We start from the raw sequence: 25,068 nt of genomic DNA, 5'->3' as shown, positions 1-25,068 counted from the left end.
AAATCAATCAATTGAATCAATAAATCAATGACCCAACAAATCGATTCATTCAATTCACTCAATCATATCCACCAGTTGAATCAGTCAATTGACTCTATCAAATTAACAAGTTGAATCAATCGACTGAACCAGTCAACTCAAATCAACCAGATGAGTAAATCGACTCAATCGAATCAATTTATTTAGTCAAATCAATTGATCAAATCAGTTTATCGATAAACGACTCAACAGACTTTACTAATCAACCCAATTAAATCAATGAATTAACTCAAATCAACCGATTGAATCAATCAACTGTCAAATCGAATAATCAAATCAATCTATCAGACAATCAATCGACTCAATTGACTTAACTAATGAACCCAATCAAATCAACCAATCAAAGCAGTCAATTGACTCGATCAAATCAAGCAATCGATTCAACCAAATCAACCAGTTGAATCAATCGAATCAGCCAATCAACTCAAATCAACCAGTTGAATTAATCAACTGTCAAATCGATTAAATTGATCTATGTGACAATCAGTCAACTCAATTGACTTTACTAATGAACCCAATCAAATCAGCCGATCAAAGCAGTCAATTGACTCGATCAAATCAACCAATCGACTCGATCAAATCAACCAGTTGAATAAATCGACTCAATTGAATCAGTTTTCTCAGTCAAATAAATTAATCAAATCAATAAATGATTGACAAATGACTCAATTGACTTAACTAATCAACACAATCGAATCAACCAGTTGACTCAATCGACTGTCAAATTGATCAATCTAATCAATTTATCAGATAATCAATCGACTCAATACACTTATCTAATGAACCCAATCAAATCTTACCAATTTAATGAATCAACCAACTAAACTGACTTAACCAATCAACCCAATAACATGAACCAGTCAAATCAGTCAGTTGACTCAATCAAATCTACCAATCAAATCAATCAATCGACTAAACTGACTCAAATCAACCAGTTGAATCAATCGACTCAATTGGATCAATTTACTCAGTCAAATCAATTAGTCAAATCAATCTGTCATTGACAAACGACTCAATCAACTTACCTAATGAACCCAGTTGAATCAACCAATCAGCTCAAATCAAACAGTTGAATCAATCGACTCTACTCAGTCAAATCAATCTATCATTGACAATCAATCGACTCCATCATCAATAGACTCATTTAATGACTCAATCAATCAATGACTCCACTCATTGATCAAATCATACTAAAATGTAGGAAATGTACACCACTAATTCAAGAAGTTACGAATTGCCTTGAGATTGTGTTGGCGTCACACATCTCGATGGAAGCAGACACCTCGTTCCCACCGCTCCAGCTCTCTCTCCCCTAATGCTCCGCAATCAAACGTCTCATGGGACGCCAGAGGTTTTTCCCTACATCAGCGCTGCAAGTTAATGAGCAAACGTGGGTGGAGAGAGAGATTGCGGGACAAGAAGACGAAAGGCTCCTCCTCCTCGTGTTTCTCTCACTCCGCTTTTTCACATGCCTCATTCCCCCTTTCACTCTCCGGCAGATAATTAGCAGGCTCTTAACACACGGAGCCCACAGAACACTTGCTAATGTGTGCTTAAAGAGTGTCTGGCATTGGCCAATTTTCCAGCAGTCGCACCGCTCATTGCTGCGGTGGTGTAAAGAGATGCACGACATGCTAATGATGCTCTGTCGATAAATGTTCGTCTCTCAGGATCAGTGTGAAGCTGCGGTGAGTTGGAGAAAGAGGGTTTGTGGTTGAATTATGAGCACCAGTTGTTGGTTTTATATTAGATGGATGCATGCTTAACCCTCAGAGACACCGAGCACTGATGTTGATGTATTTGCTTTTCTTGTTTTAAGAAAGCTGCTGGATAGAAATGCAAATATGCGCACAGTGTGTTCCTAAACAGCTGAGCTTGTTTACATAATGGCAATACTAAGATAAATGTAAAATTACCCAATTTTCAAAGGACTGAGCCTATTGAAATTGTGTATATAAATGAGAGACCATATATATATATATATATATATATATATATATATATATATATATATATATATATATATATATATATATATATATATATATATATATATATATATATATATATATATATATATATATATATATATATATATATATTAGTCTGGGGTTCTCTCCTAAGACTGCTACCCCTGCAACCCGGCCCCGGAAAAGCGGCAGAAAATGAATGAATGAAATTAAATAAGAAAATTCAGCTAAAAACAATTAATTTATACATGGACATTTTTTTAATTACAAAAATCATAACTAAAGACTGCAATACTAGAAAAAGTTGTTTAATATTTGTATGACTTGATGTTTGCAAACAGATGAATGAGTGAATGAATGAATAAATGAATCGATAAACTTAATCAAATCATCCAATCAAATAAAATTAAATAATCAACTCAATTGACTCAACCAATCAGCCCAATTGTATGAACCAAATAAATCAATGACCAACTCAATCGAATCAACCAGTCATATCAAATCAGTCAGTCATGATTCCAGCCATGACTCCACCAATACTACAAAAAAGTTATTTTATATTAGCGTGTGACTGAATGGTTGCAAAAAGATAAATGAATGAATGAATCAACAAATAAATGATTGAAACGATCAACTCAGTTGAATCAACCAATCAAATCAAAGAATCAATTAATAATTTAATAAAGCAAAAACTTCAACTTAATGGAATCAATCAAACAAATGAACCAATTGACTCAAATCAACTGATTAAATCAATTACTTTAATTGAATCAATCTACTCAACTGAATCAATTATTCGAACCGATTAACTCAAATCAATCAGCGACTCAGTACATGACTCAATTAATAATTTAATCAGTCATAATAAACTGCTCAATCGAATTAACCAACTGACTCAATTGATTTACTCCATTGAAACTATTAATTGATTAAATGTCAATCAATTAATGATTCAATAGACTCAATTGACTCAGTCTTATCATCCAATAAAATCATGAACTCAATAAATGTATGAACTCAAGGTGAATTAAATACATAATTGACTCAACAAATTTACTCAATGAATCAACCAAGTAAATCAGTCGACGAAATTAAATCAATCTACTCAATTTAATTAATCGAACCAATTGTATCAATTAATTGATTTAATCAATCGGCTCAATCAATTGAATACATTAATCAATAAGTCAATCAATTAATCAATCAAATTGAAAGAGAGAAAGAAAGAAAGAGAAAGAAAACCTTGCAGATATAATTTCAAATGTATAGTGTATTGAGTCATAAAACCACATGCCACCATATCCCTTTCATCCTCTTTGCATGTTAACAGAGCGTCTGATTGCTTACTTAATTCTTAGACCTAAAATAGTTAACCTTTCGACCTGGAAACACAACATATGCGACACGAAAGTGAAAACACTGTGCATCTGGAGCTCTTTCTTCTCAAATATGGCTGGTGCAAAAGTCAGCAAAAGGTCCTGCATTACTCTAATGGCCATTAAATGACAAAAGCTGTCCAAAAGGACCAGCTGGCCTGTCTACTCTCTGCTCATTACCATTTTCATGAGCTCGCCTCATGCTAGTCCAGATAATGGTCGAGCAACCCAAAGCAATGGCATTTTACAAAAGCTACACACATTCATCATGTCGCAGTATGAGTCCCGCTAAGAAAACACATGGCTTGCATGTTTAATATTCACACATGGGGACACAACGATAGCGTGACGCTTTTATTTATTTATTTATTTTCATATCCACCTTTTCCCATGCCCCATGATGCCTTGCGTGAGTAATGGGAGTGAATTCATTTAGAAACGAAATTGTGAACAAAGAGGCTGCTTTATTCCCCTCAGTTCACCCATACGATATTTAAAGGATTAGAGTTAGCCGTTTTATTTCATACAGAGGTCTCAAGTAAATTGGATGTTATCAGAATTTACTTAAGAATAATAAATAACCAGTTTTGCTTTATTTAATTTTTTTTTTCATATACACCTTTGAGGTGGCATTATTATTCTCAAGGTTCATGAAGCCAACATTGAAAGACATTTATTTATTTATTTGTTTATTTATTTATTTATTTATTTATTTACACAAGAAAAAAGCAAGATACCTGATAAAGGTGTCTTATCAGAATTAATAATTTGGACTTGTTTTATACCAATAACATACATATTGACATTAGTATAAATTACATAATATATATTTATTTGTTTGTTTGTTTGTTTATTTATTTCTTTGTTTGTTTGCTTATTGTTTTTATTTGTATTTTTATATCACAAGAACAAAATCAAGATGTCTGAACCCGACATCTTCTCAGAATGAACAATTTCATTTTTTTTTTTTTTACTTTTGTTTTCTACCAAAAACGTCAATTTGGCATTCATTAAATAACATATTTATTTATTTATTTATTTATTTATTTATTCATTTATTTGTTTATTCATTTATTTGTTTATTTATTTATTTATTTTTATTTATATATTTTTATTTATTTATTTTTATTTATTTATTTATTTTTATATATTTTTATTTATTTATTTTTATTTATTTATTTGTTAATGTCTTTAGGTTTTTTTGTTTGTTTATTTCGTTTTTTTTTTTATTTCTTCCCTGTATTTGTATTTTTTATATTACTATATACACAAGAATAAAGCAAGATGCCTGATAAAGGTGTTTTGTCAGAATTTCTTTTTCTAGCAATAACATGTATATTGGCATTCATATAAATGGTATAAAATCATTTATTAATTTATTTGTTTGTTTATTTATTTATTGTTTTCTATTTGTATTTTTTTTAAATCACTACAAAAACTATATTAATAAAATCAAGGTGCCTGATAGAGACGTCTTAGAATGAACAATTTTATGTTTTCTTGGACTTCTTTTTCTACAAATAACATAAATATTGGCATTCATATAAATGATATAAATGTGTTTATTTATTTGTTTGTTTGTTTATATATTGTTTTTATTTGTATTTTTCATATCACTACACAAGAAAAAAGTAGGGTCTTCCCCGAATTGACTTTTCTTCTACAAATAACATACATATTGGCTTTCATGATATCAAATAATTTATTAATTTATTTGTTTGTTTTGGTTTATTAATTTTCATTTGTATTTTAATATCACTACACAAGAAAAAAATCAAGGTGTCTGATAGAGACTCAGAATTAACATTTACATATTTTCTTAGACTTTTTCTACAAATACCATACATATTGGCATTCATATAAAGGATATAACATATTTTAAATTTAATTTAATTTTAACTTTAATAAAAATTAGTTTAATTTAATTATTTGTTTATCTATTTTTTCCCATTTTTTATTTATATTTATATTTATTTATATTTTTATTTAGTATTTTTTATATCACTACACAAGAATAAAGCCCTGATAGAGATGTCTGTCTTATCAGCATAAAAAAGTCATATTTGCTACACTTCTTTTCTACCAATAGCAAATATTACCATTTAAATGCATACAATTTAAATAATTAAGTACATAGCAACAACATCAAATGAATGAACAAACAAACAAACAATGATCAAATGTCATATATGAATAATGAATAACCTGTTAACCTTTTTTTTCTTGAGCCCCATGATGCTTTGCATGCATTATGGATGATTTGTATGAACAATTTGAAGCAACACGACTGAATGTGGCCACCGAAATGCATGTTAAACTAATGTCACGTTAAAACACCAAGCGTAATGTTATTTTCATGATCGATCTAATTATATATCCAAACATATCTCACACTCAATTTCCACTATGTATTCATTGATTATTAGTAGCACATCCTTATTATTTAGTAGGAAGTGCAAGCCATAATAGAAACACAGTGTGTCACGTGTGGAGAAAGGTGGATAGAGAGGGTTTTGGTATCCCCAGGCTGTGAAATGTATTCCTGGTTGTGTGTGTGGAGAAGCATTGTTTCACGCTCCACCTGAAAGGCTTGTTTAAACCTCAGCGTAAAGAGATTTACAGGTGGATGCACCGTAAAAGAACAAGGAACTCACTTCAGCTTACTCGAAGCCCAGAGAAGAGCTGCTGGAGGTCTCTCAGTAAGAGAGAGAGAGTGAGTGTGTGTTGTTTATGACTTATCACATTATCAGTATATCTTATTTTTGTTTTGCTTTCATTCATGATTTAATTTTTCATTTATCACCTATTTTGCTTTTTAGTTTATTAATTTTATGAATATTTATGTTGAAATTAAAAAAGATTAACAATAAAAGGTGGATTCTTTATTATTTATTACATTAGGATTATTATTTATTTATTTATTTTTTTATTATTTATATAATGTACAATAAAATACAAAAACAAAGAGAATAATCAAAAATAAAGCATAAAAAGTATGCTCAAATAGTGATCTGTCAAATTGATGTGAACAACCTATATGTATGCATTAATATTACACATTTGTTATATTAAAAAGTGTGTAAAAATGTATGCAAATGAATTTGAAAGCAAAGCAAAATGTTAGTTATGTAATGCCATTAAATATTTTATGAAATATAAAATATGCTGTTTATTATTTTTTTTTTTAAAGTACATCTTTTCGACATACCAAAGTATATAAGTAAAAAATAAAATAATGTTAAAATAATTGTGTATAATGCTGTATTCTTTCAATTCAAATTCACGTAAATAATAAAAAACTGAACAGTTAAAAGGTGGTCCAGTGTGCAGTTTTAAGACTTGTTTGTGTTTATGGGGTGCAAAGCTAATTGGTCAGCTAACATAATGTGCCTTGATTTGCGGATTGGCTCCACATCACCAAGAAGCACCACTAGCACATGCAAAGTGTATAAAAATGTATGCAAAAAAAAAAAAAAAAAAAAGGAAAACAAAATTTAGTTATGGAGTAAAATATCATAAAATATGCTGTTTTTTAAACAAATTGAACACCTTCTCGACATACAAAAGTATATAAGTAAATATAAAATAATAAAATCATAATAAACTACTACTATTACTACTACTACTACTACTACTAATAATAATAATAATAATACTAGAACTATAAATAATAACACCAACAATACTAATATTAACAACAATAATAATAATAAAAATAATAGAACTGTGAATAATAACACCAACAATACTACTACTACTACTACTACTACTACTACTACTACTAATAATAATAATAATAATACTAGAACTATAAATAATAACACCAACAATACTAATATTAACAACAATAATAATAAAAATAATAGAACTGTGAATAATAACACCAACAATACTAATACTACTACTACTACTACTACTACTACTAATAATAATAATAATAATAATAATAATAATAATAATAATAATAATAATAATAGGACTAAACAATAACAACAATACTAATATAAACAACAACAACAATAATAATAATACTACTACTACTACTACTACTACTAATAATAATAATAATAATACTAGGACTAAACAATAACAACAATACTAATATAAACAACAACAACAACAACAACAACAATAATAATAATAATAATAATAATAATAATAATAATAATAATAATAATAATAATAATAATAATAATAATAATAATAATAAAACTATAAATAATAACAACAACAATACTAATATAAACAATGATAATAATAATAATAATAATAATAATAATAATAATAATAATAGCACTATAAACAATAACAACAATACTAATATAAACAACAACAACAATAACAATAACAACAACAACAATAATAATAATAATAATAATAATAATAATAATAATAATAATAATAATAATAATAAAAACTATAAATAATAACAACAACAACAACACTAATATAAACAACTATAATAATAATAATAATAATAATAATAATAATAATAATAATAATAATAATTTGTATTATTATTATTATTATTATTATTATTATTATTATTATTATTATTATTATTATCTACATCACCATCATCAGCGTTCGTAATATTAGTAATATTGTATTTATTATTTAAATTAATTTTTTATCGATTGTAATTTTACTTTGTAGACAGATTACAGTATGAATTATATTTGTCTGCCAAAAAAAAGTATACAATGTACTTAAAATAATAGGATTTGTGGTTAAATTTGAAATTTTAACATTTCTAAAATTTTAAAGTTCATTTTGAATATCAGCCAATATAAATTAATAAATGAATGAAGTTAAAAAAGCACTAGTCACACATACAGTAGCATATAAAAACACTGCAGTATACACTACTATATACACATATTCAGCAAGCTAGTATTCTGAGCACAGCCGCTGCCCTTGCCAGCATTGTTAGTTAATCTAACAGACCCGCTTTTCATTGTCACATAAAACCGAAATCACAAAGTAAACGTTCAGTGCTAACAATTGCAGTAGTTGTAAATCAGCTTCACTCGGCTGCCAGAGTCACCTAACAAGCCGCCTGTAATTAAACTGCGCCACTCCGTATCTCCAGGTAACACACACACCTGGCTGCTGCTTTATCCCCTCTTTCATTGGCACTTCTTTCATTGTCAGCTGCCGAGGTCTTTTTCCCCCACAGTAGAATATAGCATTGATATTGTAATTGCGACAACAAGAAGAAGCTTCAGGAGTGGATGTGCTCAGTGCTCGGTGGAGATTTTTTTCCTCCTCGTCGGGGTGACATGAAGAAGCGCCGCGCGGCTTCATTAGCACGTCTCCTGTGGCGAGGGAAGACTTTGGGCTTTGAGACTCGTCCGGATGCAGTTTTTCTGCTCTACATATGCTGGGGAGAGATGTGGAGCGTTTAGCGGCTTCACACTGTTAGGATCGGAGAAGCTTAAACCTCCCCGTTTGACTAGTTTGGCAGCATTCCATGTCTCTTAGCGGATGGGTTTTACTTAATTACAGTCATCTTTAGATTGTAGTTTGATTTGTTTGTTTGTTTGTTTGTTTGTCTATCTGTCCATCCATCCATCCATACTTCCATTCATGCATTCATCTGCCCATCCATCCATTCTCCTGTTGTTTTATTTTAAGCAACTGATAAATTTTTGATGTTTGCTTCATCCATCCATCCATCTGCTTATTCATTCATTCATTCATTCATTCATTCATTCATTCATTCATTCATTCATTCATTCATTCATTCATTCATTCATTCATTCATGTATTCATTAATTTATTAATTCATTTGTTTATTTATTCATGCATTCATTAATTTATTAATTTATTCATTTGTTTATTCAATCATGTGTTTATTCATTCATTCATTCATTTATTATTCATTAATTTATTCATTTGTTTATTCATTTGTTTATTCATTCATTTATTCACCATCTGTCCATCCATCCGCTTATTCATTCCTTCATTCATTCATTTATTCATTCATTTAATTATTTATTTATTCATTAATTCATTTATTCATATATTTATTCATTTATTCATCTATTTATTCATTCATTCATTCATTCATTTAGTTGTTCATTAATTCATTTGTTTTAATTTATTTATTAACTAATTCAATCATTTATTCATTGCTCATGTTTTAAGCAACTGTTCAATTACTTGATGTATTTATTTATTTGTTTGTTCGTTCGTTTATTTATTCATTTGTTTGTTTATTTATTCTCCTGTTAAGTTTTAAGTGACTGTTCAATTACTTTATGTATTCATTGTTTGTTTGTTTATTTATTAGTTTATTTGTTTGTTGGTTTGTTTTATTCTCATGTTATATTGTAAGTGACTGTTTAATTACATGATTTATTTATTTATGTATGTATTTATTTATTTATTTATTTATTTATTTATTTAGTTCAGTTGCTTGATGATATATGTTTGTTAGTTTATTTACTTATTTTTATGTTGTGTTTATTATAAGAAACTGTTCAAAGAATTGATGTTTGCTTTATTTATTCTTCTGTTGTTTTATGTGAAGTGTCTTTTCAATTGCTGTGAAAACAGTGCTGTATTCTTTTAATTCAAATTCAGGTAAGTTATGAAAAACTGAACAGTTAAAGGGCGGTCCAGGGTGTGTTTTTTAAGGCTGGGTTGTGTTTATGGGACGCAAAGCTGATTGGTCAGCTAACATATTGTGCTGTGAGTCACGGATCTGCTTCACGCCCCTTTAGCACGCAATTTGCCGTTGTGTATATTCTGTCAGTGTAAATGTTAGCAGTATTAGTTGAGGCTGAATCGGACAGAAAATGAAGAGGACACATCTGAAACTTATGCCTGCTCTCTAAAATAAAATCTGACAAGTGTCTTTTACATATATTTAAGTTATAAGCATGTGTAAGTAATATGAAACGTTCACATATCTTTTGCAAGTTAATTCATTGAGATGCAGAATGTACGGAAAGCGGCCCATAGAGAGACACTGCAGCGTTGCTGAAGATTGTGTATGTTTACAGGGGTTTGACTGATAAATATGAATTTGTAGCTAAATGGTTGTTTTCGTCCTTGCTACAACATATAGTTAACGCTAGAAACCTTGCATGTAATAGGTCAATTTCAACCAATAAAAACACTGACAGGTTGTGGCTCATCATACACAGCTTCTTCTATTCTGGTTGGAGCAGCTCCTTCTTTGAGGAGTTTTTAGCCTTATCCAGCACTGAACTGGGAGAGATTCTGGAAGCTGTCCTTTGTCAAATGCTAGCTATATATATAGCATGTTTAATTCTCTGGAACATAATTAAAATTAAATTGCAAACACTTCTTCAATACAGAAACAGAAGAAGGTCTGTGGAAACAGCAGCGTTTGGATGGCATTTTAGCTTTCTCTGCTATAACATTATAGGGCCTCTGGCAATGCCCCTTCACTGTGCAGGGTGAATGCGCATAACCTGAATAGTTTATAACTTCTTTAACCCAGATGTATTTTTTGTAATCCACAAACTACATTCACTGTAGGCTTTGCTAAGCTAATTCTCTAAAAGCCAATGTCTCCCTTTTTACATTAAGAGATGTTGTTTATGTTCACACATCTACATTACATATGAACTAAAGTTTATCGTATACAATGTGATAATATAGTGGACTAAATATAATTTCAACCGAACTTTGAGTTTGTCCATATACAGTTGAACAGAGAATTATTAGCCCCCCTGAAATATTAGCGCCCGTTTGTTTTTTTCCCCATTTTCTTTTTAGCGGAGAGAAGATTTCTCCAACACATTTCTAAACATAATAGTTTTAATAACTCTTTTCTGATAACTGATTTATTTTATCGTTACCATGATGAAAGTAAATCATATTTGACTAGATATTTTTCAAGACACTTCTATACAGCTTAAAGTGACATTTAAAGGCCTAAGTGGGTTAATTAGGTTAAGTAGGCAGGTTAGGGTCATTAGGAAAGTTATTGTATAATAATGGTTTGTTCTGTAGACTATCGGAAAAAAATTACTTAAAGGGGCTAATAATTTTGACCTTAAAATGGTGTTAAAGAATTAAAAACTGCTTTTATTCTAGCCAAAATAAAAAAAATAAGACTTTCTCCAGAAGAAAAAAATATTCTCAAACATACTGTGAAAATTTCTTTGCTCTGTTAAAAATCATTTGGGAAATATATATATATATATATATATATATATATATATATATATATATATATATATATATATATATATATATATATATATATATATATATATATATATATATATATATAAATTCAAATTATAAATATAAATTCAAAGGGGGACTAATAATTCTGACTTCAACTGTAGGTTTTGGTGCAGAAATAGGTTTCACATTTGAGTCATACAATAGGTTTTATGTTTAGGAAATCCAGAACTAATTGGTATGTGAACTAATGGCTTGTGACAACATGAGAAGAAAATAAATAACACAGCAAGAAAACATCCAACACACATTTTATTCTCATTTTTTTGTTCTAAATCCTATTACCCTGCCTCTCATAGTGGTATTTCATTTTTCCTCTTAATCCAAACACAAGCAGCGCCTAGAAGAGTCTTGAAAGGCGCATAAATTGCAGTCAGTAGACAGCGAGTCCCAGAGCCGCTGTTCCTCAGTCTGTTCCAGCATCTGATGACACATTGATTCACAGTCAACTGGATATGCCTGTACTCGATCAGGGCAGGAATTAAAATGTCACCTATAAAAGGTTTATAAGTACATCATGAATGTTGGTAAACCTCCTCATGATCAATGCAGGGAGGCTCGATAAAGCATATGGGATCTGATTCAGCCCGCAGCCACAATTTAGAAAGCTCTCGGTGTATCCGTGTATTAAACATTTTATGACCACACATACTGTACATTGAGTGTTGCTGAATTAAAAAAAAATAGTTCAATGCCAAGGAATTTCACTACATATCTCAGGAGAACATGCAACCCTATCACACAGCAATTCGTAGCTTTTGATTTAACAGGTAATTTGGATGAATTTCTACGATCTCATCGTACAATTTAGTACGATTTGCTCATTCCCCCAATGACAGTTGGGTTTAGGGGTGGGGTTTGGGGCCATGCCTCATTTAAAAAATTTTACATTTTCATACGACTAAACTAATATGAATTAGTAGGGGGTGCCAGAGCACTCTTTTTGAATGTTTCAATATGAAGAGTTCAGATGCAAAACCCTCTACATTTATTTATTTTTATTTATTTTTTTTTTGTATAAAAGCATTTTCTAACACGCTCCTCTGATTAAGTTCAGGGGTTTCATTTTATAGGTAAAGATATGGTTATTAGCTAGTAAATAAAATACCTTTTTTTCAAAAATTTAATTTTAGACGATTCTTTGGTTTTAACAAGGTAGATTTTCTTTTGTGTTAAAACCAGCTAAATCCACCAGTTCTTTTTATGTAAAAACCTCTAAATCCATCTATTGAGACAAGACAGTGTAACTAGTTGAAAATCCCTAAAGATGCAATTATAAATTGTTTTACCAAACATTAAACACCTAAAATTAAAAATATATAAATCTGCCAAGTAAGTGGCGGTTCATTCCGCTGTGGTAACCCCTGATAATCCAGGGACAAAGCAGAAGGAAAATGAAATCTGTCAAGTAAGTGCAATAATTAATAACATTAAAACTGACATTAATTAAATCTTAACAATCTGTTGTCATTTCTGATATTTGAGATTTAGATTTAATGCAAGTAGAACGATGTAAATATTGCAAACATTGCAAGTTTTAAAAACATTTTAGGGACAAAGTTATTAGCCCCTTTATTTTTTTTCGATAGTCTACAGAACAAACCATCATTATACAATAACTTGCCTAATTACCCTAACCTGTCTAGTTAACCTAATTAACCTAGTTAAGCCTTTAAATGTCACTTTAAGCTGCATAGAAGTGTCTTGAAGAATATCTAGTCAAATATTATTTACTGTCATCATGGCAAAGATAAAATAAATCAGTTATTAGAAATGAGTTATTAAAACTATTATGTTTAGAAATGTGTTGAAAAAAAATCTTCTCTCCGCTACACAGAAATTGGGGAAAAATTAACAAGGGGGACGAATAATTCAGGGGGGCTATGAATTCTGACTTCAACTGTGTGTGCGTGTGTGTGTGTGTGTATGTGTGTATATATATATATATATATATATATATATATATATATATATATATATATATATATATATATATATATATATATATATATATATATATATATATATATATATATATATATATAATCAGCTTTGTCATCACTCTGATTCTCAATTGTATTTACATGAGGACTCTGGCTGGGCCACTGTATAATGCTTTTGTCTGCGAACCATTTCTTCACCACTTTTGCTGTGAGTTTATGGTCGTTGTTGTGCTGAAATGTTCACTGGTTTTTTTTATGGTGCCATTTACTGTGATTAAGTTTACTGGTTATCAAAAGCATGTAAATGGTGAATTAATTTTTTTGTGAATTGTTCATACATGATTGGTTGTAATGGTCAGCGCAGCCACTGGAAAATAACTTTAGTTGTGCATGGGCATCCTCTCGAATTTTGGAGGCATTTTTGTAAGTTTTGGAACCATTTTCCCATATAAATTTCTCATGTACATGCCATTTCATTCAATAATGAAAATACACTTACACTTCAAATGATTTGATATGTAATAATACTCTTAAGAAATCAAAAGAGAACAGTTTAGATTGAGCTTATAATAAACGATATGAGTTTCAAGTTGCCTGAAGTGTCAACTCTGAGCACGGATTCAGACATTCCTGAGAACTACAGGACAAGAAAAAACACTTAATAGGATCTTTTCTCAGGATAAAGGAAGAGAAGCAAGAGCATTAAAAAGGAAGAGTTCACTGAAAATAGAGGATTCTGTCATCATTTACTCACCCCATGTCATTCCAAACCTCTATGACTTTCTTTTCTTCTGCAGAACTCAAAAGAAGATGGCAGAATGACAGTCTGAGTCTCCATTCACCTTCACTGCACCTTCTTTTGAAAGCGAACAGTGACTGAGACTGCAAATCTGCCACATCTCACTCTCTCTGTCACACTGAATTCAGTCAGCCGTACGCTTTGAAATGACTCCATGATGTGTAAATGATGACGCCATTCAGATTTATAGGTCAGCTATTCTTTTAAGTGATTGATATGATATGCTTTTTGCCTGGATTTTATTTAGTTTGCATAATGATGAACGCTGTTCACGTCGGCGTATTCATTGTGCAGCTCATAGTCTATCCTCAGATGACTAGATAAGAGATAATGTGCATTTCTCACAGATAAGAAAACAGCTTTGAGTCGTGATGGAAAAAACAGCCTCTCATCCTGACTTCATTAATATTCCGCTATCAGATACTGATCTGACTTTATATTGCTATCACGAAAATTATAGTACTATAGTTGTCTAATAAAACACACACATTTATTAAAACACACACATTTATTAAAGAGTTTTTTTAACATGCTTTTTTTCTCCCCTTTAAATATGTTGTGTAATTGTACAGTATTTTACAGTAAAAGGTCTGAAAGTACTCCCAAAGCAAGTGTGAAGTGCCTGAAATGAGACATTAATAATTCCTATTAGGGCTGCACAATATTGGACAAAGACTTTGTAATTTACAATGTCCGGCCAGTTTTACTGACTGAAATTATGATTGCTGACTATTTGGTATGTTGAGTTCCAATATGGGAAGATTGTTACAAAAGATCCGGTTCGCTTTAACGATCTGAACTTCCCATCACAACTATGTGTCTAACCCAACACAATCTCACGGCAATTCGTAACTTTTTGACTTAGTGGCTAATTCGTATGAATTCGTATGATCTAATTCTTACGTTTTAGTATGATTTGCTCATCACCCAATGACGGTTGGGTTTAGGGGTGGGGTTAGGTGCCACGCCTCCTTTTTAAAATCGTACAATTTCGTACGAATTAGCCACTAAACTGACAAACCGTAAAATACTTACGTTTTCTCGTGAGATCAGGCTGGTCTAACCTCAGAAGCAGCCTTGCACACATATTGTACTTAAGGCTGCTGTCTTGTGGGCTGTTGTATTTGAATTTGAGGATAAGTAGATGGTAGTGGTCGATGATAGCGTTCATGAGTCCTCTGAATACATATTTCAAAAATCTATTTGGTTGAGTTTTTATTACATAACATTTATTATGATGATTTTGAATCTTGCACCTAACAAATGTCCTTATTTAGAGAAAAAACTAATACTAAAACTAGGGATGTGCAATTAAATAAGGTTTCTGTTTCAATTGTGGCTTCTGATTATGAAACAACATTAATGGAGATAAACGATTATTGCCTCATCTACCGCCCCCTTTCCAGTTGTACACATTTGTTGCTCTGCAAAGCTCAGTTCCACGTGAAAATTACTAACAGCATGTACTGTGATGTAACTTTTGCAGCTCAGGATGCGCATCGTTCACTGATGTACATCCGAATCATTCATGTTTTTAAAAGCGCGAGAGAGACCGCATGCTGTTGTGTGTGTGCTTGCTCAGCGTCAGAGACGAGCAGAGCACACACATCTAAAGTCTTTTTGAAGGGCACCTAGGTTAGCCCTTTTTCCAGATGTAATATAAGTGTTTTGCGTCTCCAGAATGTTTCTGTAAATTTTCAGCTCAAAACACCCATCAGATTATTTATTATACCTTTTATTAAATTCCTATTTATACATTTTTTCACTGGGTGGCGGTTTTGGTGTACTGCTCCTTTGAGGCTAGTCCTCCCCGCCCACGGTTTCTGCGTGCCTTAATCTCCTCCCTCGGCTGCGTCAGACAACAGACAGACTTAAAGGAAGCAGATCTCACGTAGCGTTTGTGAGAAATACTACAGTAAGAACTTTACCAGTGAGTATTTGTTGTGCAGTTGCGTCGATGAGTCGCACAAAGTTCATGCGCACACACGCACGCACAGATACACGCGCACGCACACACACACGGACAGATAGAGAGCCCGTTTAGCTTTGCACTCTTTTTGCACGCAAATGTGACAGGATACAGGTTAATCCTCACTGCTGTATGGATATCTGTTATGTTAATGTACAAAATAAACCTGATTTAACGTCCACAAACCAGGATTGAAGCGTCTTCCTTTATAATTGTTCTGACACGCGGCTGTGCTGATGAAGTAAAGCTGAAGTAAACCGCTGTAATTCAATACACACATGCTCTGTTTTAAAACATTTTAAACATGTGAAACTCACTCTTGATCACGTTTGATGATGATTGATGATCCTAGCGAACTGAACGCACCTTTTATTCACGGTTGCTTTGCGCACGTCTGGTCTTGTTTATATGATTATACACGTGACTACTGGAACATGTTAATGCACGCAGCTGTCAATCAATTCAGTGGGCGGGGGGACCGCTCTCCAACGTAAAGTTGCGGTCGGTCTGAAAACCGCTCCAATTGGTCCACCGTTTTTATGTTGCTAAATTGGAAAAAAAAGGACTGGGTGTGTTTATTTCACCCCAATATGACTGTCTATATACCATACACGCACATATGTCTGTCCAAACAGCTTGAAAAGTAGATTTTTCACCATAGGTGCCCTTTAATGTGAGCGCCTTAATGGTCAAATAGGTGTCAAAACGCAGTGTTTAGTGATTATTCATATTAACCCTCATTTGTGTGATAAACCAACGAGTTGAGAATCAAGAGATGTGAAAGAGAAACCATTAAACAGAACAGCACTGCTCTTAAAGTGACAGCGCGCAAAATTCCTGCTGCCGACAAAATGACAAAATCACTCACTGCTCTTGACTGAAGGACTTTTGTAGCTATAATTAAAGTTTTTTTTTTCTTACAGTGAAGATGCTGAAAGCAGAGTTTAATAGTTTTATTCTATTGTATTTATTTTTTTTTCTCAGGGAGGAAAATAACTGTATATAAACAGTTGAAAAAAGAAAATATCTAGTGAGCAGCAGTTCATGACATGTTTCATGACAATGTCTTATGAACAACCCTTCAAGTAAAGTTTTACCAAAATTTTAATATCAAAATGGGGGCGCTTCAAGTCAAACAGGCCCCTTATGTAAGACACAGTGAAAGAACATGTAACTTCTCTTTTAGTTTGTAAATGTGGCACAACTAGACATTTGTGGTCTGCTGTTTTTGGCAGCCTGTGAGTCTTTCCATGAAACTGTCTGTGTTTATTTGGCGTTTGTGCATCAGTGAAGTTCAGAGGCATTAGCTAGTGTCCTGTACTGACATGATGCTGCCAGAGCCAACTTAATAAGGACTTACCAGTGACTCAGAGTGCCTGTTCAAATGTCTTCGTTCTTTTTTTTTTTTTTTTCTCCAGAAGGGCAATGAAATAGATATGCAAATTGCGTTTGGTGAACATTGAGTTCAGATGCATTTTAATGAAGCGTACCAAGAAGAAACAGCAACAAGTTCAACATCGCCTTCAGCTGCTTTAAATGCCTATGTAACAGAGGTCTGAGACTTCATCTGTTTGATCAGAAATTCAGTTAAAATAGTAATACTTCCAAAAAAGATAAATATCATTGGATATAAGTAGTTATGTTGTAATATAATATAATGCATTATAATGTTTATCCACACTCTCAGAAATAAAGGTGCGTGATCTGTCACTGGGGTGGTACCTTTTCAAAAGGTACACATTTGTACTTGATGGGTCCATATTGGTACCTCAAACGTATATATTAGTACCTACAAATTTTAAGAGGAACATTTATGATTTTTTTTAGGTATTAATATGTACCCTTGAGGTATTAGTAGGGACCCTTAAGGTACAAATTTGTACCTTTTCAAAAAGGTACCACCCCAGTGACCGATCACGCACCTTTATTTCTGAGAGTGCATGATACACAGTATAACAGAATGTAATAATCCAGTGATTTTTTTTTATTTTTTTATCAATACTCAGTGTGTCATGGGGATTCATAAATCATTCGAAATGTTACTTATGTTAAATAATTTTTGTGTAAAAAAAAAAATAATAATAATAATAATAATTCCCCAGTTATCACTTGTGTATATGATGTATTTTTAGGACAATTTTTAGAAAAAATTAATAGATAAATATTAAATAAATATTTAAAAAAATTAAAATAGTTAATAAATAAATATTAAATAAATAAATATTAACCATAAATATTAAAATATGTATTAATAATTTGATGCAAATTAAATTAATTAATACATATCAAATGATTATTAAAATAAATATGAAAAATACATTTTAAAATATTTAATGAGAAATAAATATTACATAAATGTTAAATATTTAAACATTTATTTTTATAAGTAATATATACATATTAAAGTAATTAATTAATAAATATTAAATGAATATCAAAAATAAATATTAAAAATAAAATATTTAAATATTTATAAATAAATAAATAAATAAACATTCAAATAAATGTTAAAAGATTTAATAATTAAAACATTAAATAAAGAAATGAGTAAATAAATAAATATTAAAAATAAATATTACAATATTTAATAATAAATAAATAGTAAATAAATATATAATTAAAAAAATAAATATTTTAAATAAATATAAAAATATATCTAATTATTTAATAATAAATAAACTAAATAAATACATTAATACATCTTAAATATTACAATTAAACATTAAAAATGAATGTTAAAATATGCAATTAATAAATACATACATACATACATTCTTTAAAATAGAATCCTGCTGACACAAAACTTTTGACCTGCTTTTTATATTGTTTAACTATAAGGACCAACTCACATGTACCAATAAAAATACAAGTGCATCAAAAGGAGAGAGTGTAAAACACGTACACACACACACACACGATGAGCTGTACATTAAATTATAAAGCTTACAGGCGCATCCATGATAAACTCTCCTTGACGGTTTGTCATAGTGTTTACGCAATAAGCAGAGCGGGGATTTCCCAGGTCTGACAATTGTATTTTCCTTTTGTCAAATGTGGTTTGGCTGCGCCGCTAAGCTGCTGCATCTATCTAGATAAAGAAATCAGCTGTGTTTATTCAGAAGCTGATAACACACCACGATATATATCCTAAGATGACTGAAACTTCAAGCACTGATTTCCCAGTTTTACCTTTACAAAACCAAATAATAGTAATTAACAACAATAATAAAGCCATCAGTGTTCCAATTGGCACAACACTACATTCACATACTATGCTGTTGAGTAAGTGCATAACTGCATAGTTCATAGTGTATAGTGTGCCATTTGGGAGGCAGCTAGGGTCAATTCGTTTGTACTTTAACCATCATGATAACCGGTCATCATGATTATCCAGTGCGACCCATTACTCCACAAGCCTGATAACCAGTTGAGTAGTTGGTAATAGTGGTGGTTTATCTGGAGCTCAGCTGGTGGTTTTGTTGATTCAGTAAAGTACTGTGACTCTCTCTCTGACCGCCCGCTGAGGCTGTCCAATTAGTCAAGACTGTGATTATGTTAATTGGCTGTTTCTAGTAAGGCCTGGCACTCGTGACTGTGGGGCATCACATTAATGATGGTGATTCATCACCCTCTTTACGTTCCCCCCGTCCCAAAGAAAATGGCACTGACAATCGCCTGTCATGTCTTTATTCTTTGTGTATTTTTATTTTCCTTTTTTTTCATGTCTGTATCTATTGGTGTCAGTCTATCAGTAAATCTCTGAGTTGCAGTAGCTTGAGGTTTATGAAATTTCATAAAGCAGTTAATTTAATACAATGCAATGTTAATAGATAGATATTTATAACATTAATGCATTGATATTTTGATAATAATAATAATAATAATAATAATAATAATAATAATAATAATAATAATAATAATAATAATAATAATAATAAAGTAATAACTTGTTGTTGTTGTTGTTGTTGTCCAAAAACGTGGTATAGGTGAATTGGGTTAGCAAAATTGGCGGTACTGTTTGTGTGTGAATGAGTGTGTATGGATGTTTCCCAGTGATGGGTTGCAGCTGGAAGGGCATCCGCTGCGTACAACATATGCTGGATAAGTTGGTGGTTCATTCCGCTGTGGTGACTCCAGATTAATAAAGGGACTAAGCCGAAAGGAGAAAAAAAAAAGATTATTATTATTATTGTTGTTGTTGTTGTTATTAATATTGTTGTGTATATATATATATATATATATATATATATATATATATATATATATATATATATATATATATATATATATATATATATATATATATATATATATATATATATGTATATATATATATATATATATGTTGTTGTTGTTGTTGTTGTTGTTGTTGTTGTTGTTGTTGTTGTTGTTATTATTATTATTATTATTATTATTATTATTATTATTAATAGTAGTATTAATAGTATTATTATTATTATTATTATTATTATTATTATTATTATTATTATTATTATTATTATTATTAATAGTAGTATTAATAGTATTATTATTATTATTATTATTATTATTATTATTATTATTATTATTATTATTATTATTATGTATTATTGTTGATATTATTATTATTATTATTATTATTATTATTATTATTATTATTATTATTATTATTATTATCAAAAACAATAAAATGATCCAAAACATTGGCAATGGGTGTGAATAATAATAATAATAATAATCACCCAAAACATTGGCAAAGGGTGAAAATAATAACAACAACAACAACAATAATAATAATAATACACATTATTGTTATTATGATTATTATGATTATGATTATTATTATTATTATTATTATTATTATTATTATTATTATTATTATTATTATTATTATTATTATCAAAAACAATAAAATGATCCAAAACATTGGCAATGGGTGTGAATAATAATAATAATAATAATAATAATAATAATAATAATAATAATAATAATAATAATAATCATAATAATCATAATAATAATAATCATCATCATAATCCTAATAATCATAATAACAATAATGTGTATTATTATTATTGTTGTTGTTGTTGTTGTTATTATTTTCACCCTTTGCCAATGTTTTGGGTGATTATTATTATTATTATTATTATTATTATTATTATTATTATTATTATTATTATTATTATTATTATTATTATTATTATTATTAATCATCATAATCATTATCATAATATGAATCATAATCATCATCATTTTGTTTGTTTCAGATTCCCTGTTTATTTGTTTATGGAGTAATATAGTAAATGCAGAAAATAACAAAGGGAACGATTATACAAATATAAATTTATGAAATACTTTTCTTTCTGTGACATTTGTTTTTGTTACCCGTTTCAATTTCAGTGCTTCTAGTTTTCTTCTTTTGTAATAAATTACTGAATGCAATGTTAAAAAAATAATTGTTTTGTGTGCATTGTGCTTCATTTGTTGTTCTATGTTTGCAAAGCTAAATTGGCCTTATGGTATTTTAATGTACTTTAGCAAAATTTTATGGGTAAAGGTGTTTTTGCAAATTTATGTTGCTATTTAAAGTTTACTGAAGTTTCTATATAATCATTTAACGGAAAAAAAGTAAATTGTATTGAGGATTTACTGTAAATTTACGGAATTTTTTTTTTTTTAAGAAAGGAAAATCCATAAAACAACTATATTTTCTGTTTTTTTTTTTTTTGAGGTTTTACAGAATTTTTCCGTTTACTCAAAGAAGGAAATTTCCGTAAAAAAACAAAGAAATGTGCTGGTAATTTTCTGCCAGTGCATTCTTCGTATTTTTACAGAATTTTTTTTTTTAACAGTGTATATTTGATTTTTTTTTTATATTATTTGCTTTTTCATCGTAATTATAGTTTACAGGTACACTGAAAAAAGTGTTGCATGCAAAACTGTTGCAAACAATTTATTTGTGTTGAATTTAAACAAACAAATTAAGTTGAACATTGTTAAATTGAATTTGTTTGTTTAAATTCAGCCCAAATAAATTGTTTACAACCACTTAATGTAAAAGAATTGAGTAAATCCAAGGAATCATCTTTGAATAATTTTTTTCAGTGTATGTCTTTTTGCTTTTTGTTATTAATCAATGTTGTTGAATGATTTGTAATACAATGATACTAATGTAAATGATTAAATAAAATTAAACTAAATTAATCAAATACCTCAAGAATAGGAATGTTGAACAATAATTTTAACTTAAAATAATACTTTCTAATTGATTGCATTTTAAAATCCACAATATTGATATATTAACATACACAATAATTTAAAAGCACAAGTTAGTTAATATATAATATTATATAATAATCTATAATAATAATAACATAAACTTGTAATTACTTAATATAGACATACAGTGGGGTATATGCAGAAGTATGCGGAAGGACATTTCAGTAACCTGGGTCAAGCGCTTCTGGTGAACTGTATGCATGACGTTATAAAATTGGCACGTTTAAAGTCGTGTTTTAGGTTTTCTTTAAAAATCAACTGCCAAAATCTCCACTGCCTTATTAATGTACCTTATAAAATGGGTCTCTGAATGTAACAGAAGCACTGCATTAAATTACATTTTCCCATGTCTTGTCTTTAAAATATGAACCTTTATTTTACCCCAGTATTTTTAATGGAGTTTCTGCTAGCCTGCTGATCCTGACGGGCATGTGCATGTAAACAGCTTTTCTTATTGGTTTACACTTGAACAACTAGACTAACACTGAAGTATATTTAACTGATTATGTTTTATTTACATTACAACACCGTATGAAATTAAAAAGTCACATTAACCGTTCACCGGAAGTTTATCAGTATGGGAAGAAACACTACCTCTGCATTTATCCTATGAATATTTGTATATATTATATTAAATTACATTACATTATTTACATCTTTAATACTTTTTGCATGATTCTTTTCCTTTTTTGTCATTTGTTTAGCAGTGTATCTCTGTCAGTTAGATGTCTCTGTGTAATTTATTCAGTAAATGTGGGATGTGTTGAGCAAATGAAGCATCTCTCTGATGTGAAATGACTGATTGCAGGCTGATTCATGTGTTTTTAGCAGGAGAATCACAGATGAGTGAAGTTTCTCGGGATCCTCACTGAGCTTCCATTAACAGTGTTAGAGTCAGTTCATCCCAAATCATTGGGAATTAAACGCTTATACACACACGTGACTGAACATGATCGCTCTGTGAGGCAAGTCATCGGCTTGGGACTGCTTTTACATGAAAGTGAATATTGAAAGTTGAATTGTTCACTGTGTCGATTATGGCAATGGCAGAATCTGGGGGTTTTCAAGACTCCTGTTTGGGGATGAAAGAAATTACACAGTGTTTTTGTTTTGTTTGTTTTCCCTTGATTTGTTTTTGTTTTCATTCACTCATTCGTTCATTCATTCATTCATTCATTCATTTGTTCATTTTCCTTCGGCTTAGTCTCTATTTCAGAGGTTGCCACAGCGGAATGAACTGTCTATTCCAGCATATGTTTTACCCAGCGGTTGCCCTTCCAGCTGCAACCCAGTATTAGGAACACAGATACACACTCATTCACACACACATTCAAATACTACATACAATTTAGCTTACCCAATTCACCTATAGTGCATGTTTTTGGACTTGTGGGGAAAACCGTAGATCCCGGAGGAAACCCACACCAACACAGGGAGAACCAGCAAACTCCACACAGAAATGCCAACTGACCCAGTGACCTTCTTGCTGTGATAACACGGCGCTGACCAGTGAGCCACAGTGCTGCTTTGTTTGTTTGTTCGTTCATTTGTTTATTTTCAAGAAATACTTTTATTTTACACTAGTATATTTTTTTTCCCTTAATTTTCTGTGCAGTTTGCATTGATTTATGTTTTAGTATATCGCAGTACTTGGATTTATATTAAGAGTAAATATGACATGCACATATAAAATTTATACAATTTATAGTGTCATTTTATTTTGTTTTTAGTTTTCATTTAAATATATGAAATAAGAAAAATATAATCGTTTTAGTTTTCATTTTAGATTTACTAAACTTTAATTACTGTACAATAAATGAATGTTAGGATATGCAAAAAAACTTGTTTATTTGAATGTTCTATCGTCTGTTTTATTTTTAGTTTTTTGTTGTTATTTTATTATTTTATTAGTTTTTTTTCTTTTTATTTTATTTTGTTGTTTTATTTTTTTGTTTTGTTTTTTGTTTTGTTTTATTTATTTATTTTTGTTTTTTTTTTATTTTTGTTTTATTTTGTTTTGTTTTTAGTTTTGTTTAGTTTTGTTTTGTTTTTCGACCATCTGTTTTATTTTACTTTAAATGAACTTAATTAGCTTAAAAAAAACTTGTCATCCCATCACTATTTTGCAAATCAAATCTGAAATTACTGTAAAATAAAACATTTAAGGTAAATAATTCTGTATACACATAGATAAGTACAATAAATATATAAAAAATAAGAACAATGCATGAGATGTTTGAGAGTGTAATGAGATAGCACAGTGCTTTTATGTTTTAGATTAGATTGAGTTTTTATTTTAAAATTGTTGTTTTTGTTTTAGTTAAAGGTTTTAGTATTTATATTTTATGTAATTCTGAGCATATTTTATTTAATTATAATTGTTAACGGTTACTTTAGAACATCAAGCCAAATTATAAAACAATCTTATCTACATGACAGCTAGTTTAAATAAAGTTTGTGTTTTTGATTTATTGATTTTACTTAATTT

The sequence above is a fragment of the Danio aesculapii genome, chromosome 1 (genome assembly GCF_903798145.1).
Source record: "Danio aesculapii chromosome 1, fDanAes4.1, whole genome shotgun sequence".
Classification (NCBI taxonomy): Eukaryota; Metazoa; Chordata; class Actinopteri; order Cypriniformes; family Danionidae; genus Danio; species Danio aesculapii.
Note: the sequence above shows the minus strand (reverse complement) of the source record.